The sequence below is a fragment of the Microcaecilia unicolor genome, chromosome 5, assembly GCF_901765095.1.
Source record: "Microcaecilia unicolor chromosome 5, aMicUni1.1, whole genome shotgun sequence".
Classification (NCBI taxonomy): Eukaryota; Metazoa; Chordata; class Amphibia; order Gymnophiona; family Siphonopidae; genus Microcaecilia; species Microcaecilia unicolor.
The window spans coordinates 259297486-259311832 of NC_044035.1; positions in this window are offsets into that span (position 1 = coordinate 259297486).

Sequence of the window (14347 nt, forward strand, 5' to 3'; positions counted from 1 at the left end):
GTCGTCGGACGGAGGTGCATCGTCAGGAGTGCAGGTGAGGGCTGTCCATTCCCCTGCTGGTGGCGGTGAGCCTTCGGGTGGGTCTCCTCCTACCCTGAGGGCTCCTGCGGTACAGCCCCCCCGGGATCGACCTTCTTCGGTCTCGGCCCCGAGGAAGCGACGGATGGATTCTACGTCCTCCTCGTCGGTGCCGGGGAGCTCCGGTGACATGCTTCGGAAGAAGTCGAAGAAGCATCGACACCGGTCTCCTCCCCATGTCGGCACCGAGAGCTCTGGGTCGCCGAGGGATTCGGCACCCAGCAGGCATCGGCACCGAGAGGACCGCTCACCCTCTGTTCAGGAGGTGTCGATGCGCTCCACTCTGGACAGCCCGGAACAGCCTCCTCGCCCGGAACAGGTTCTGACGTCGACGCCTGCATCGGCCTCTCAGCCTTTCTCTGCAGCCGCTCTAAACGAGAGCCTCCGGGCCGTTCTCCCAGAGATTCTGGGAGAGCTGTTGCGCCCTACCCCTCCGGTACCGGCGGTGTTTGCGCCTCCGGTACCGTCGAGCGTGGCGCCGGCTGGCCCATCGCCCAGGTTGAGGTCCCCGACGTCGGTACCGCGTGCGGTGCCGACCGCGGCCACCTCCCAGGAAGGCTCCCCGACTACGTCGGCGGAGGGAGCTTCGCCGATGCGGGCGAGGGAGTCTACCTCTCGACGCCCCCATCGTGGACGGGGTTCCACCGAGTCGAGCAGGGCGAGGTTGCAGACACAGGTTCGTGAACTTGTGTCTGACACCGAGGGTGAGGCCTCGTGGGAGGAAGAGGAGGACCCCAGATATTTCTCTGACGAGGAGTCTGAGGGTCTTCCTTCTGATCCCACTCCCTCTCCTGAGAGACAGCTTTCTCCTCCCGAGAGTCTGTCTTTTGCTTCCTTTGTCCGGGAGATGTCTACGGCCATCCCCTTCCCGGTGGTTGTGGAGGACGAGCCCAGGGCTGAAATGTTTGAGCTCCTGGACTATCCTTCTCCACCTAAGGAAGCGTCCACTGTTCCCTTGCACCATGTCCTGAAAAAGACATTGCTTGCGAACTGGACCAAGCCACTAAGTAATCCCCACATTCCCAAGAAGATTGAGTCCCAGTACCGGATCCATGGGGACCCAGAGCTGATGCGCACTCAGTTGCCTCATGACTGGAGTTGTGGATTTGGCCCTAAAGAAGGCTAAGAGTTCTAGGGAGCATGCTTCGGCGCCCCCGGGCAAAGACCCTAGAACCTTAGACTCCTTTGGGAGGAAGGCCTACCATTCTTCTATGCTCGTGGCCAAGATCCAGTCTTACCAGCTCTACACGAGCATACACATGCGGAACAATGTGCGGCAGTTGGCGGGCTTGGTTGATGCTCTTCCCCCTGAGCAAGCCAAGCCTTTTCAGGAGGTGGTCAGGCAGCTGAAGGCGTGCAGAAAATTCCTGGCCAGAGGAGTTTATGACACTTTTGATGTTGCGTCCAGGGCCGCTGCTCAAGGTGTGGTGATGCGCAGGCTCTCATGGCTGCGTGCCGCCGACCTGGAGAGTAGACTCCAGCAGCGGATTGCGGACTCGCCTTGCCGTGCGGACAACATTTTTGGAGAAAAAGTCGAGCAGGTGGTAGAGTCTCTCCACCAGCGGGACACCGCATTCGACAAGTTCTCCCGCCGGCAGCCTTCAGCCTCTACCTCTACAGGTAGAAGATTTTTCGGGGGAAGGAAGACTGGTCCCTATGCTTCTGGTAAGCGTAGGTACAATCCTCCTTCCCGACAGCCTGCGGCCCAGGCTAAGCCCCAGCGCGCTCGCTCTCGTCAGCAGCGCGCGCCTCAGCAAGGCCCCGCGGCTCCCCAGCAAAAGCAAGGGGCGAGCTTTTGACTGGCTCCAGCAGAGCATAGCCGACATCCAAGTGTCAGTGCCGGGCGACCTGCCGGTCGGGGGGAGGTTGAAAGCTTTTCACCAAAGGTGGCCTCTCATAACCTCCGATCAGTGGGTTCTGCAAATAGTCCGGCAGGGATACACCCTCAATTTGGCATCAAAACCTCCAAATTGTCCACCGGGGGCTCAGTCTTACAGCTTCCAACACAAGCAGGTACTTGCAGAGGAACTCTCCGCCCTTCTCAGCGCCAATGCGGTCGAGCCCGTGCCATCCGGGCAAGAAGGGCTGGGATTCTATTCCAGGTACTTCCTTGTGGAAAAGAAAACAGGGGGGATGCGTCCCATCCTAGACCTAAGGGCCCTGAACATATATCTCGTAAAAGAAAAGTTCAGGATGCTTTCCCTGGGCACCCTTCTCCCCATGATTCAGCAAAACGATTGGCTATGCTCTCTGGACTTGAAGGATGCCTACACACACATCCCGATACTGCCAGCTCACAGACAGTATCTGCGATTTCAGTTGGGCACACGCCACTTCCAGTACTGTGTGCTACCCTTTGGGCTCGCCTCTGCGCCCAGGGTGTTCACAAAGTGCCTAGCTGTGGTAGCAGCGGCACTTCGCAGGCTGGGGGTGCACGTGTTCCCATATCTCGACGATTGGCTGGTGAAGAACACATCCGAGGCAGGAGCCCTGCAGTCCATGCAGATGACTATTCGCCTCCTGGAGCTACTGGGGTTTGTGATAAATTACCCAAAGTCCCATCTTCTCCCAGTGCAGAAACTCGAATTCATAGGAGCCCTGCTGGATTCTCGGACGGCTCGCGCCTATCTACCAGAGGCGAGAGCCAACAACTTGTTGTCCCTCGTCTCGCGGGTGCGAGCGTCCCAGCAGATCACAGCTCGGCAGATGTTGAGATTGCTGGGCCACATGGCCTCCACAGTTCATGTGACTCCCATGGCCCGCCTTCACATGAGATCTGCTCAATGGACCCTAGCCTCCCAGTGGTATCAGGCCGCTGGGGGTCTAGAGGACGTGATCCACCTGTCCACGAGTTTTCTCGAATCCCTGTATTGGTGGACGATTTGGTCCAATTTGACTCTGGGACGTCCCTTCCAAATTCCTCAGCCACAAAAAGTGCTGACCACGGATGCGTCTCTCCTGGGATGGGGAGCTCATGTCGATGGGCTTCACACCCAAGGAAGTTGGTCCCTCCAAGAACGCGATCTACAGATCAATCTTCTGGAGTTGCGAGCGATCTGGAACGCTCTGAAGGCTTTCAGAGATCGGCTGTCCCACCAAATTATCCAAATTCAGACAGACAACCAGGTTGCCATGTACTATGTCAACAAGCAGGGGGGCACCGGATCTCGCCCCCTGTGTCAGGAAGCCGTCAGCATGTGGCTCTGGGCTCGCCGTCAAGGCATGGTGCTCCAAGCCACATATCTGGCAGGCGTAAACAACAGTCTGGCCGACAGGTTGAGCAGGATTATGCAACCTCACGAGTGGTCGCTCAATTCCCGTGTGGTACGACAGATCTTCCAGGCGTGGGGCACCCCCCTGGTAGATCTCTTCGCATCTCGAGTGAACCACAAAGTCCCTCAGTTCTGTTCCAGGCTTCAGGCCCACGGCAGACTGGCATCGGATGCCTTCCTCCTGGATTGGGGGGAGGGCCTGCTGTATGCTTATCCTCCCATCCCTCTGGTGGGGAAGACTTTGTTGAAACTCAAGCAAGACCGAGGCACCATGATTCTGATTGCTCCTTTTTTGGCCGCGTCAGATCTGGTTCCCTCTTCTTCTGGAGTTATCCTCCGAAGAACCGTGGAGATTGGAGTGTTTTCCGACCCTCATCACACAGGACGAGGGGGCGCTTCTGCATCCCAACCTCCAGTCTCTGGCTCTCACGGCCTGGATGTTGAGGGCGTAGACTTTGCCTCTTTGGGTCTGTCAGAGGGTGTCTCCCGCATCTTGCTTGCTTCCAGGAAAGATTCCACTAAGAGGAGTTACTTCTTCCATTGGAGGAGGTTTGCCGTCTGGTGTGACAGCAAGGCCCTAGATCCTCGCTCTTGTCCTACACAGACCCTGCTTGAATACCTTCTGCACTTGTCTGAGTCTGGTCTTAAGACCAACTCTGTAAGGGTTCACCTTAGTGCAATCAGTGCATACCATTACCGTGTGGAAGGTAAGCCGATCTCAGGACAGCCTTTAGTTGTTCGCTTCATGAGAGGTTTGCTTTTGTCAAAGCCCCCTGTCAAGCCTCCTACAGTGTCATGGGATCTCAATGTCGTTCTCACCCAGCTGATGAAACCTCCTTTTGAGCCACTGAATTCCTGCCATCTGAAGTACTTGACCTGGAAGGTCATTTTCTTGGTGGCAGTTACTTCAGCTCGTAGAGTCAGTGAGCTTCAGGCCCTGGTAGCCCAGGCCCCGTACACCAAATTTCATCATAACAGAGTAGTCCTCCGCACTCACCCTAAGTTCTTGCCAAAGGTCGTGTCGGAGTTCCATCTGAACCAGTCAATTGTCTTGCCAACATTCTTTCCCCGTCCTCATTCCTGCCCTGCTGAACGTCAGCTGCACACATTGGACTGCAAGAGAGCATTGGCCTTCTACCTGGAGCGGACACAGCCCACCAGACAGTCCGCCCAATTGTTTGTTTCTTTTGATCCCAATAGGAGGGGAGTGGCTGTAGGGAAACGCACCATATCCAATTGGCTAGCAGATTGCATTTCCTTCACTTACGCCCAGGCGGGGCTGGCTCTTGAGGGTCATGTCACGGCTCATAATGTTAGAGCCATGGCTGCGTCGGTAGCCCACTTGAAGTCAGCCTCCATTGAAGAAATTTGCAAAGCTGCAACGTGGTCATCTGTCCACACATTCACATCTCATTACTGCCTGCAGCAGGACACCCGACGCGACAGTCGGTTCGGGCAGTCAGTTCTTCAGAACCTGTTTGGGCTTTAGGATCCAACTCCACCCCCCGAGGGCCCTGTTTGTTCTGTTCCAGGCTGCACTCTCAGTTAGTTGGTAAATTTTTTAGGTCAATCTCAGTTATGTCCTCGCCGTTGCGAGGCCCAATTGACCATGGTTGTTGTTTTGAGTGAGCCTGGGGGCTAGGGATACCCCATCAGTGAGAACAAGCAGCCTGCTTGTCCTCGGAGAAAGCGAATGCTACATACCTGTAGAAGGTATTCTCCGAGGACAGCAGGCTGATTGTTCTCACAAACCCGCCCGCCTCCCCTTTGGAGTTGAGTCTTCCCTTGAAGTGTATTGTCTTGCTACATACGGGACTGGCCGGCTCGAGCCAGTTTCGGGCGGGAAGACGGCCGCGCATGCGCGGTGCGCATGGGCGCGCGAGGACTAGCAAAGGCCTTTGCTAGTAAACTTTTCCGATGGAGGGGGCTGCCGAGGACGTCAACCCATCAGTGAGAACAATCAGCCTGCTGTCCTCGGAGAATACCTTCTACAGGTATGTAGCATTCGCTTTGTCATTGCAAGTAGTATACCATGCCATACTTTGTATTGTTGTTCGAATATTTTTACTGCTCTAATTGCCTCCTGCTTATGTTTGATCTATTCTTACTGTATACCACCTTGAGTGAATTCCTTCAAAAAGGCGGTAAATAAATCCTAATAAATAAAACGTGGATCGATTGCTGCAGCAGTTTGTATGTTAGTCTTCTGAAAGAAAAACAATTACTAGGTCAAATCCTACCATGTAGAGAACATACAATTCAAAATGTCTAAGACAGGTGTTTTTAGATTATACCTATAGGTGGTGTCACTGCCAATACTTGAAACGTCTAACAGACACAGGCCCCAATGCTCAAAACTCCAGCACTAATTCGAATAGCGCTGTAAAAATGCTTCTGGAACAGCACAGAAGAATAATGCCCTAATACTCAGCCCTAATGAGATGCAAACATAGGCGTGCTCATAGCATTGAGCATTAGGGAGTTTGGTGGATTGTGCTTTGGCGTAGAAGAGTTCCATGGTAAGCTTGGCTCCTGTGCACATCCGCCTGGTAAAACCCAAACATGAAGCGCATATTGGCATCTGTTTTCTGTGGCCTAAGTATAAGCGTTTCAATTTTTTTTTTTTAGTTTAGATGCTTATATTTAGATGCAGGAAACAGACACCGATGTGTGTTTTCACTAGGGTCTGCTGTTTCTCATAACCAGCACTTAAGGACTTGCACAGGCTTCCTTCTGCTTCCAAAAGCAATCAAACCCAGCAGATTTTGCTGAAAGAATCATGGGAAATCCTCTGTTCTAACTCCTGCTCCGACCTGGCATTATTTTTTGCAGCAGTAAGGCAGTTTTGTTTCGGGCGCTATTTTCTGAGTATTGGGAAGGAATACAAAATGATCTCATTAACATGAGCTTGACTACATTTGCATGCTAGCTGCGCTAATGCCTGGGCCGCTCATTTCCCGTGCTACACCCCTCTGAACATTCTGTGCAGACAAATGTGGCCTCTAGTATGGTGCTAATAGCCTCTAGCACCTGTGTTTACTTTTGAGCATCGGGGCATAACTTAGAACTGTCAGACAGCATGCAGGTCAAATAAACACATGTTTTGTAGCTGAATATCACCATTTTGATGGATAAGTTATATGTAATGCTGTCCCTGCTTTTTACTCAGATAGGTGTATAATGATTTACACAATCATAGTTACCTGTTCAGTGGCCCCAGATTTAAAAACAAAAACACAACACTTATAAAATTGGCCCTACCACAACTGCCTAATACTTTTGAGTATTGACTGATACATGTACTAGAGTACAGAATGTGGTGGCAAGGGTTGTTGTTATCACTGTCAGGCTAGGGACCATATTACTGCTGTACTGAGGTAGCTCCACTGACTTTGTTTTTAAGAGAACATTTTAAGGGGTTAGGCATTGCTTTGAAATCTGCAAATGGTAAGGGTCTGAAATATTTACAGGAACACTTACAGGCCCAGCTCTGTTATCTGGGTAGGGGAACTTGTTAGTGCTACTCTGTTAGACAGGTGCATTTAGCCAGTACAAAGAGCTGGGCATTCCCTTGCGCCATAACACTTATGTGGAATGCTTTTCTTGAAATAATTAAGGATGACCAAGGTTTGGTATAGTTTTCCCCAAGTATGAAATAATGTGGCCTTTACCAAGATATTTCGCAATCTTAAAAAGTTGGGATTTTATAATGGGTTTCCTTGTTTCAGATTTTGTTGTTTCTTTGGAACTTGGATGATTTCATCTAAGGTACAATCATTTTAACTGTTCATGCTTTGTGTATTTTGCTTTATTTTATAACTGATGTCTGTATTATATGTTGAATTCTTAGTAGGAAGCGCATGTAATTAAATTGTCACTATTGTATCAAGGTATAGTCTACAGTTTTGTTTGTTGATCTTTATTTCTAAAATATTCTCAACGTAATGTGGTTGCTGTTAGTCCACATGGATAAATAGAAATAAAGGTCAACAATCTGTGGATTTCCTTCTGCCCCTACTGTGTTTTTTTTTTCTCTACCTCCAGTGCATGTGCTCTAGTCATTATAGTGGCATTCTTCAGGCAGGAGCCATGCTCCAGGACACTTTCTATAACCCCAGTAATTATGGATCCTGGCCAGTAGGTGTCACCCTTGGGTAATGACCATGACTCACTTCCCTGTCTGTTGGAAGGGAGGAAGGATATGAACATTGACTTAGCCCCATACCCAAAACACTCCCAGATCCAGACAGTAGAAAATCCAAGGTATTAAACCAAGGACCTTCAACATGGCAGGGCGCAATACTTGGTACATGAGCCACTGAACCAACCCAAGTGAAACCTTTTGATAGATTTCTGAATAGCTTTAAAAGTCTTTAGAATTGCTTCTTCTAGCACAATGGTGGAGCCTGTGCAGTGAACAGCCTATTACCAGCATAGTATTTAACATTATAGAGTGTTTTATTTTACATAAGCCTTTTGGCAATAGCCACATCATGTAAGAGACCAAGGAGGTGTTAACTAATTGAATAGCTATTACACCAAATACAATGTCAATGAAGTTAATTAGTGGTTTCCAACCTGCCCCAAAGGATGCCCTAGCCTATCAAGTTTAAGGATCACCACAAGAAATGTGTAAGGCATAACATTTGCATGTTGATGTCTCTCATGCATATTTATTGTGAATAAAGAGGGACAGCTATGGAAGCTGTGAATGAAGGCTCATTGGGCCGTAGCCTAACCCAGGCTGCTTCCTATTGAGTAAGAGGCCTATGGACACAGAACAAAACTGTTGGCCCCCAGAACACCTACTTATTTAATTTACACATTAAAATTCCTGATTGATGTTTTAGGCTAGGTGAGGTAAACTCCAACTGAATGTGGAAACTTTGAAAATGATGAATATATGCCTGGAATAAAAGTTTCAAACTTGGAAGCAGAGATCTATCCTACCTCAGCTTTCTCAATGGCATACTCTTCAAGGAAATACATGGCACTTAAATTCTCCTTAAGGGAAGGCTGACATCTACTTTAACTCTTCCTGATTGTATATGTTGCTGGACCTTGAATGCAGTTGAGATGAGTGAATAAGTTTGGGGGAAAAAGTTGACATCTCAATGATGGGCTTATTCAGCCGGTTTACTGCTGAATTGTCTCTCCTTGGACCCAAAGAAACAAGATGCACTGTTTGAGAAGATAAGTACTTTATTGTGAGAGCACAGATTCCTTCCATAGTGAGAATTTCCACTCTTTCAGATCAGAGCCCCTCTCTATGTGCTCCTGGCATCTGAGTCCTCATGAAACATAGTGTGGTGTCCTCCTCCCATTAACAATCAGGGCTGACCTTAGGAATTTTGCCCCCCTTCTCCCCCTCCCCAGTCTTTTTTTTATTTTAGCATTTTCTTTTACAAGTTGCACTTATAAACCAGAAACGTAGCAGGTAATACATTGCATATTAATTAAACAGAAGAAAAACAGTAATAACTTTCATATGCCTTCTTAGACCACAATCAAATAGTGGGGGACAAGAGATTCATAAGAGGAGTGAGTATCTTAAGGAAACATAAAGAGAAAAAATAAACAGTAAATGGCCTGGCCTTAACCCGACATTTTAATTCATCGTCATTAATATACAGTCTATTTGGTGATCTTAGCTTCTATAAATGTACGTAAGTGACTTGGATCATATAAAACACATATTTATTACCCTGATATTTCACACAACATTTGCACGGGTAAGCTAGTAGAAATGAGGCTCCCATAACCCTAACTTCCTCCCTGAAAACCAAAAACTCTTTGCGTCGTTCTTGAGTAGTCTTTGTAACGTCTGGAAATATCCAAATCTTTTGACCACAAAAAGGTTTTAAGGAATTCTTAAAATATAATTTCATCAAGGAATTTAGATCTTGTTCAAAGACAAAAGAAACATGTAGAATTCAACGTTCCTTAACCTCTGATAAAGAATCTTCAAGCAATTCTGAAATATTCAATGTGCCCATATCTAGGTTCTGGTTTTGAGGAATTGTATCTTCAGTGGTTTTTGGTAAAGGAAGATAATATATTTTATTGACCGGAGGGATTGCAGCTTGCGGGTATTGAAGAATTTCAAGCAGGTATTTTTTAAATAAATCAAAGGCTGATGTCCCTCTGGCCAGTGGAAAATTCAACAATCTCAAATTCAGACGCCTATTAAAATTTTCAATCTGTTCTATTTTATGAGAAATCATGATTTTATCCTTGATCAATGTCTCTGTAGTAATTTTCAATGCTTGATGGTCAGCCTGAATTTGAGTTACTCGGGTCAACATATCTTGCTTAACTTCTTCGAGGGCTAGGGTCAGAGAGTCTACTTTGTTAACCAACATTGTTGTTTCTTGTGCAGCTTTTGTAGTAGTAAGTGTTAAATTTTGTAATACTACCCAAATAGACTGCAAAGTTACCTCCCTGGGAGCTGCTGCTTCCATGTTTGTCACTTCTGCGTCCTGAGGTGAGGAGCTGCCGCTCAAGGCTAAACCGCTATCGACTTCCGGCGCTGATAGCCGTTGTAACTCATCTTGAAGAGCCGCAGGACAGGGTGGTAAGACGAAATCCGGTGGAGATAATGATGTTTCATTCCCAGGTGAGGCTGTCGCTCCTCCGACAGCCAACACAGCGGGGCTCAACAATCCGGTATTTGTCTGAGAGTTAGAGATGTAGTGAAGGAGCGTCTGTTGGGCTGGAGAAGAGGTTTTCGCCGGCGGCAGCACAGCTTTCACCACTCCCTTCCTCTTGGTATGTGGCATTAAGCTTTCTTGAAGAAAAACTCAGTTTTGGAAAACAAAGGCTCCAGTCCTCACTACCCGCTCGCATGCACTCCTACTCAGGTCGCCATCTTAACTCCGCCCCCAAGATCCCTCCATTTCCCCCCTCCCCAGTCTTAAGATTTCAAATTCACCACCACCACTATGGTCTGTCATCTGTCCATTGTTGTGAGTTCCCCCACCCCCACCCTGCAGACTGGCATATTCCCCTCTCTCTGACTCCTCCCCCAACATACATTCTGTTAAAGTTAAAGTCCACCATCAACCTCCCCTGCATTAATGGGCTGCTGATCAGAAGCAAATGCAGGTGCTAGAGGCTATTAACACCATACTAACACCTGTGTTTGCTACCGCCCCATAATCAGAGCCCCCGGGTGCATGAAACAACGCACTTGTGGGCTCTGAACGCAACTAGCATGCTAAACAGGGCTCTTAGCGCAAGTTGCATGCAAATACATGCTAAACATATTCCTCCCCAATGATCAGCACTGGTGCGCTGTCTGTGACAAACCCTATGCCAGCTCAGAGCTGGTGTTAAGGTTTGCAGATCATTAGGGAAGAATGGTGAGCCATGTCCTGCATTCATTTGCATGCTAGGCCCCCCATTCCCCCCCTCTCATGGACCTTGACCCCCAGCCAATGACATGGGGGCTGGAGGTCTGGCAGCTCTCCAGACCCCTGACCCCCCGACACAGGTCTTCAGCCCTCCTAACCCCCTAATAGCCTCCCAAAAAGCCATGGTGGGCCACAAACCAAACCCCGCCCCCAACCTGGTGGTCTAGCAGCCCTCTTGCCTGCCCCTATACTTTTTTTTAGAGGAGGAAGGTACACTCCCTCCTCTTCCAGCAGCACCGCCTTGAAAATGGCACCCAGCCCTGTCCATTTTCAAGGCAGCACTGCTGGAAGAGGAGAGAATGTACCTCCCTCCTCCAACAAAGGTACAGGAGGCAGGGAAGAGGGCTGCTAGACACCAGGTAGGGAGAGTTTGATCTGTGGCCCTCTGGGCCACAAGGACCTTTTTGGGGGGGGGATGCCCACCAGATCTCCAGACCCTCCTGAACTTGGGTCAGGGGACTGGAGGTCCACGGAACCTCCAGCCCACGTCGGCTTTGGGTGGGGGCACTAGGCCACCAGGGCCATGTTTGGGGTCTGGTGGTCCCATGGACCTCCAGCCCCTGTGTTTGATAGGTGTGGGCTTTTGAAAGCCCAGACCTGTCAAACAAGTGTGAGAGGATTATGCCTGAACACATGCTCAGGCACAATCCTCCTGCACTTTACCCTATGATCAGAGATAATATTGTGCATAAATTTGCATGCTATTATCTCTGATCATAGGGACGGTAAAGCCCTGCGCTGTTCCAGCATTATTTTTAGAACACTGGAACATTGTGGGTCTTTCAATCATCTGGGCATGTCGCCAAAGAAATTCACATAGAAGTGCTAAGTACAGCTATTTGTTTCTCTATTACTGGAAGCCTTTGATCTCCCAGGCCTGTTCTGAATTTACAACTTTAAAAAGCTGTTAATTACTTAAATCCTTAATCCTACATTGCCAAGTAGTATGACTGCTGATCCACAGGGTGGACTGCAGTGCCACCCAGTGAAATTTACTTAACTAGCTTCTGACACAAAGAATGTGCATTGGTCTGGCAGACCAAGCGACATCAGGGATAATCCCTACCAACCAAAGAGAAGGCAAAGTGCAAGCGGTCAAACATCTACATAACAGTACTTAAAAAATCACCTCATTGCCACACCAGAGCTACCACCAGCACCCCCAGACTACCCTTGGGAACTATAGGACTGGTGAATACCATATCGGCTGCAAAGAAACCTGGCTAGATGAAAGTGGGGGGTCTTCCATTGGCTGAACTATGTCTAACAGGTTTCAATATCCAACATCAACCAAGACCAGGAAGACTGGGTGGACGGGTAGCAGTCTTGATCTGGGATACAATCAAACTGCACAGAATCTCCATCCCCCAGCTATATTAGTCAATATCTTTTTAAATCCAGCTTGAAGAGGAGAAACCAATCTGGCTACTTATGGTATACCGAGCACCTCATAACACATTATCAGTGCAAGAATGCCTAGACCTGATTACTCAAGTGACCCTGAATTACCCTAGGACGGTGATCATGGGAGATTTCAATCTACACATCAAATCCCCAGATACCACACAGTTGCCTTTCTGGACATTACCACTAGGATTCCCACGAAAAGTGTCACATACTAGATTTGGTATTCTACAAAGGTGTTGACATCCCAGAATTCTGGGATAGCAGTATTGAAATAACACCCCTATTCTGGTCAGACTGTTTTCTAGTTAAATTTTCCCTGAGTGACCAGCTGAAACAAAAGTCACCTCCCAGAGTTTGGAAGGAGATCAGAGACAAAAGAAAGCTGACCGCTGAGAATTTCCTAGAGGCCTCAGACTATCCATATGTGGATGAAAAGACAACTACAGTGTCAGAACAGGTTCAAATCTGGAATAGACAGCCAAGACCTTAAAGAAAATGGCACCACTAAAAAATGTCATATGCCCCACTGACAAACACTCACTTTGGTTTTCTCTGGATCCTCAAACGCGAAGGACTGAAACTGGAAAAGAGATAGTGGAAATCTCGCATAGATGAAGACAGGCTAAACTGTAGGAAGCACACAACAAAGTATCGCCAAGCCTTAACAACAACCAAAAAACAATATTTCTCCCAAAGCATTGCATAGACTGCCAGTTCAACCAAGCAGCTGTTCAGTATAGTAAACAACCTACTGCAACCCCCACAACAGAACCAGCCTGCCCAGTCAAAACTGAACTGCAATGATTTTGCTGCATACTTTGCCAACAAAATTTAAAGTCTCCACCAGGATTTAGAGGGAATCCCACCCAGCCTCCAATCAGTTAACCAGGAGTGCACAAACTCATCCCCTCCTGACAGAGACATGTGGGACACTTTTAACCCAATAACAAGAGGAGAGCCTTGACAAACTCCTAAGACACTGACCAACTACCTGCTCCCTCAACCCCAGCCCATCAAAGATAGTGCAGCAGGCAAGTTTGGGCCTCATAGAAGGTGCCTTAGTGTTAATACTGCTAGGTTTCTCAGCAACGTTTGACACTGTGAATCTTGATATCATGCTAGCATCACTGGCAAAAACAGGTATCAATGGAACAATACTTGATTGGTTCAGATCCTATCAGACAGGCAACTATCCATAATGTTCGGCAGCACCTCATCATCACCATGGGCACTGACTTATGGGGTACCACAAGGATCAATACTGTCACCTATTCTGTTCAATATGTACCTCAACCCAGTAGCTAAGCTGATTAGGTCAGTGGACACTCAGTTCTACATCTACGTGGATGATGTGCAGCTACTCATACCCATTGAACCTGACTTACCTACAGCCCTAGATAAACTGATTACCTAACATCAATTCAAGAATGGGCTAAGCACAACAAACTTTGCCTGAACCCAAGTAAAACCGGGCTTCTCTGGGTCCCTAACACAAGTGGATATGTACCTGACATCAAAATCTCTTTTGTGAAGTATGAACTCCCCCTCAAATCACAAGTCAGGAACCTTGGAATACAGTTAGATTCAACACTTACTCTGATTCCCCAAATCCAAGCAACCTTCAAGAGTTGCTTCTACTATTTGCGACAGCTATGCTGCCTCTCTCCTTACATCAAGAAGGTAAATCTTATCACAGTTGTGCATGCCATGTTAACATCAAGACTGGATTGCTGCAATGCACTCTACAACGGTCTGACTACAAAGGGCCTGCACCAGCTCCAATTGATTCAGAATGCTGCAGCAAGACTAATAGAAGGTTACAAGTGACGTGACCACATCACACCATTTTTGCAAAAACTTCATTAGCTACCAGTACAATACAGGGCTAGATTTAAAACTCTTAAGTCTGATCTTCAACGCCCTTAAAGGAAATGGCCCCAAGTACTTGAAGAACAGGATGATCCTCTACACACCTCCAAGGACACTAAGGCTCTCCCAAGGGGTATCCCTAACCACACCCTCTCCAAAAGACATTACACAATGTGATACCCACAAGCGAGCCTTCTCCAGAGTAGTCCCCACACTCTAGAATGCTCTCCCTGAAAGGCTCCGCTAAACACAAGACTATCTGTTCTTCAGGAAGCAGGTGAAAACTTGACTCTTCAACCAGGCCTTTAG